The sequence below is a fragment of the Lactuca virosa genome, chromosome 2 (assembly GCF_052849685.1).
Source record: "Lactuca virosa cultivar CGN04683 chromosome 2, Lactuca_virosa_CGN04683_v6, whole genome shotgun sequence".
Lineage (NCBI taxonomy): Eukaryota > Viridiplantae > Streptophyta > Magnoliopsida > Asterales > Asteraceae > Lactuca > Lactuca virosa.
The window spans coordinates 155,620,862-155,625,426 of record NC_136427.1 but is presented as its reverse complement, the minus strand read 5'-3'; the positions used below and the strand labels follow the sequence as shown (position 1 = coordinate 155,625,426).

Sequence of the window (4,565 nt, the reverse complement as noted above, 5' to 3'; positions counted from 1 at the left end):
CCACCACATTTTGACCAAAGACTTTTTATGGTTATATTAAAAAGGTGGGTATGTTTTTTGCCGGATATTAAGAAAATAGATTACTTGAGATTGATAAATAACGCCTAATTTCAAAACTTACAATGGTGTTCAGATTAAAATATTAAACTGTTATGTCAATAGGTATAAGGAATCGATACTATTACCTCTGTAGCAAACATTTTTTCTAGGTTGGTATGATAAAGGGGTAATTGTAGCTACTCTCATTGATAAAATAAAAAAAATAAATAAATAAATAATAAAGTAAAACAAAGAAATTTAGGATCAACAGAAGGCAGTAGAAGAAATTTAGGATCAATAGAAGGCAGTAGGATCCAGGTTGGTGTAGTTTTGATGTACAATGGACGATTAAGAAAAAGAAAACAAAATTAAAATTTTATAATTAGCAAGTAAATGAAAGTCCATTGCTATTTTCTTATATGAATTTTTAAATTTAACCTTACAGAAAGCTATTGGCATCTTTTGCAGACCGCTAAAGGGATATTGGGTTAAATCATGAAATACCATCTTTGATTTCTCTCTTAATGGCTTCACCCACTTTTTCCTTATCTTTATTCTTGGTTTGACATGACCTAAAAAAATTAACATAAATTAGAAGGATTTAGCACTTCAAAAGCTTTTTTTAGCTCCAGCAAGTCGTAATCATTTATTGATGCAATGAAACCCATCTTTATTAAAAATAATAATAACATACTTTCATTAATCTCTTTATTATAGTATCCAACATTCCAGAAATAACTTATTTTTTAAGTTCTACCATTATTAACTTGGGTTCTATTTTTTTAGATTTTATGACACTCTCTAAAAGTCTAAAGTAGGAGTTCTAAACTTTGTTTGGTGCCTTAATACTCCCACTGCATAAATAAACATTATCTCAATCAAATTTAATTAATTGTATTTCAATAATAAAAAATGATCATACATGTGTCCCGACTTCTTGGTGAAGTCTATCACAATTGTGAGCCAAATGACGAACGTCCTCCAATAAAGCTCCTTGGATTAATTCTCTTAGTGGTGCACATACCTACAAAATCATAATAAAATCTATAATGAAGGTTATTGTGACTTCACAATGATATCTTTTAAATAAAAATGAGGGTACCTGATTGTTAAGTATCCGAAGCATAGTGTCCCTCTTATCTTCAATAGAGCTTTGTGAAGTGCCAAGTTCTAGAGCAGCCCTTGCAAGGGGAAAATCAGAACTTGTATTCTATTCTTGATCCCAAATCTTCACCCAATCTTAACTTTCAATTTTGGTAATTAGGCATCGAAAGCCATTGGAGTGGCATCTTTATATCCAGGTAAATATTGATCTTCTTTTCATATGTATTGGGTTATGATGTCACTTACCCAAGCATTTGCTACTCTTATTGATGTTGAAATGTATCCCACAAAGTATACGTCGTCTAAAGAACTATACAACACATCACCATATGAAAAGTCAAGTCATATAGTTGCCCATATACTGAATCGGATTGTTTGGTTGTTCGGGATGTCAAAAACGTGTAGATAAATGACAGACAATTGAATATTAGTAGCCTAGCCTTTGTATCATCGAAGCAAGCAGGAACTATCAGGACATTATACTTTCCAATATCTGACCGATTATAGATAACATTAAAGAGAAAACAATGAAATACAGGGGATTCTTTTAGCCAAACAAAGCAAAGTCGAAACAATCCAGCTGCTAATTTTTCCTCAGAGGAAAGTGCTATTTGTACCTGGTAAAGCTTTCAAGACGGAAAGAAACCCCTACCGGCCCATAAGTGAGAAGCCCAAATCTACCAGATTCAGATGATGGTCACAGTTGACATTTGATCAAAACACTCATAATATGAACATCATGATCAAAATATTCTAGGAATTCAACTTCTTTCAACTAAAGACATTACAAATACTTCATGTATTCACTGACCATTAGTTGAAATTTCAGACACAAATTGAACCTACCTAGCTACCTCCATAATATTTTATGTCGTGAAAAATCTTTAAAAGAAGTTTCCTATTGGGCTTTTTCACAGAATTTATCATTCATACACTTTAGGATCTATAATGCTTGATGTATTACTCACTTTTTTCTTACATATAAGTACAATCGATAGCTTCTTGAAATGTATGTAATAATATTTAATGATGCAATTATCAGGAGATGAAAATATTCAGTCATATGCCTTTGAAAAGGAATTTACTGACTACTGAGTACCTCATTAATCTAAATAGAAAAGGCTGAAAGTGTCTTTGTTTGCTTTTTCCTTTACTTTTGATCGTGTCCTATAAAACAAATGTTAAAGTTTCAATATCACCCTCACCCTTTGTTGATCCTTATTCCTCTTATGAACAAAACTATACAGGTGGCCTTGACCTTGGTTTTTTATTTGACCTTTCATCATCAACATCCATACCGTCACCATCATCAATTGACCTTCCACTTTTTCTTCCCCTTAAGTTATTTCTAACCGTTTCAATAGCTTCAGACAGATCCTGGCCTTTGTTGAAGTTCAATATCAATCCATTCCACCGGACAACTTTACTCATCAAACAAGGAAACCCAATTCAAGATCAATTAGATGGCATTTTACCAATTAATAATTAATATTTCACCAGGGGTATTCAATAAGTCTACAATCTTTCCTACATTTTAAGGCAACCAACTTTCTTTTGGATTATCCGGCTTTATTAATATACCAATACCACGATCTTCTCATTATGTATGAAAATAACCAAAACAAATTGTGAAACATGATATGTTGTAAACCATTAGAGTAGTAATCGGAAACAAACTCAAATAGAGAGAGAGAGAGAGAGAGAGAGAGAGAGAGAGAGAGGGAATACCCTTTTAAAAGACAAGTCATTCAGGGTTTTGATTTCTAGAAAAACAAATTGTGAAACATGATGTTGCAAACCAGAAATTATTCCAATTAAAGTAACCACTTTAAGGCTCATCCAAACCTGTAGTACATGAACTATTAATAAAGATGTCGCAGGAACAACAATCAATCTAATAGTAATAGGAGAAGCAAGATTGAAGTCGAAAGGAGAAGAAGAAGAAGAAGAAGAGGGGGTCTGCTTGGTGCGACGAAGAGGAAGAGTAACGAAGTCGACATGAAGGGTTGATGTTTGAATTAGGAAATGGAACTTGGTGGAGGTGTGATGACTTGTGGGGAATATGAGAGTAAGATGGTTACGCGATGCACTATACATATCAACCTCCATTGTAGTTGGTTTGTGAGCGCTTCACGAAGTGAAGACGGAAAAAAAGAAAAATGTATCTCTGTGTCTCTTTTTGGTTCCGAAACGAAAACGGTGCAAACATTTGAATTAACGAATCTGGCAAACGTACCCTAGAAAATAATGTCGAGGATTGATATTACCTGTTTCGACAATCCAAGCGGTGTGGATCTGGTTTGATGTAGATGGCGTCGTTCAAATGGTAAGTGACTCGCGTAGCGTCTTGGGGGTGGGTTATTGAGAGCAAAAAGTTTTTTTTGGAAAAGATAAAATGCAAAAGATGTTTGGTAAAAACATTTTAAAAGCAACTTTTGGATTTTTGATATAAGAAAAACTGATTTTTTGGAAAAGTCAGGAAATCCTGACTTTTTGTAACTTTTGTCAAAAGGACTTTTGTCTCCCAAAAAGATAAGCCAAACACCCTCTTTGTAATCATGTAATTGGGTTGATGGCGGCACCAACGGCAACAAAGATGAATTGGGGATTTGAGGGTAAGGGGAGTTGCTGAGTCGATAGGGATGTATGTGAAGAGTGCGAGACGTTGGCTAGTTTAAAAACGTCTGTTATAATACGGTATGTCGTTACGAAGGTTGGATACGTGGCGTGAAACAAAACTTGCAGATATGATTTTCAAGGCAGGAAAACAAAAGGGCTTTTATATATAGTAATGAAAATAAGTTGTTGCAACCATTGGAAAATTAACTTTACCCCAATATTGCATGAAACCAAACATATATGGTTTGATTTGGGTCATTAGGAATTGAGAAATCTCTACTAAGACCACTTTTTAACTAATTTTGAACCAAAATATGTTTATACATAAACAATGAATAAATGTCGAAAGGAAGTCCAAATTATCACATTTACTAATTTTGAACCAAAATATGTTTATACATAAACAATGAATAAATGTCGAAAGGAAGTCCAAATTATCACATTTAAAATAGTATCACACCTCAATTCAACGATTAGTAAATAGGTTATATTTTACAAGGTTTTAACAAAAAAAAATGAACAGGAAGGTCTTCTAGAATCGGAGGAAAAGAAATCCGAGAAAAACCTAAGAAAGAAGAAATCCAAACATTCAAGATAAGTTTTTTTGTAAGGCTAATAAATCAATCAAATGACCCGGTTAAATCAATTATATAACCCGGTTTGCAACCGGGTTTTATGCCGGGGAGACTTATGTGAAAATTTTCTTAGAACCTGGACAAAATTGCAAAAATGGTCTCTGTGGTGGTTGGCAAATTTCTGCAGTTTTGGTCCAAAACGATACATTGGTGCACCACTGGTCCAAT

The 4,565-nt window shown here is 33.6% G+C and overlaps 1 long non-coding RNA gene across 3 annotated transcripts; it reads right to left on the bottom strand.

Moving 5' to 3' along the window:
• Positions 1–317: 317 nt before the first annotated feature.
• On the bottom strand, positions 318–3,457 carry LOC145159643 (uncharacterized). Of its 3 annotated transcripts, XR_013737827.1 has the most exons (4): positions 2,243–3,457; positions 1,142–1,453; positions 962–1,063; positions 318–611 (listed from the first exon to the last, which is right to left on the bottom strand). It is a non-coding gene; the product is annotated as an uncharacterized LOC145159643 (long non-coding RNA). The 3 variants fall into 3 exon arrangements; XR_013737828.1 differs by having other exon boundaries at positions 962–1,083; positions 1,142–3,457; XR_013737826.1 differs by having other exon boundaries at positions 1,142–3,457.
• Between the last annotated feature and the right edge of the window lie 1,108 nt (positions 3,458–4,565).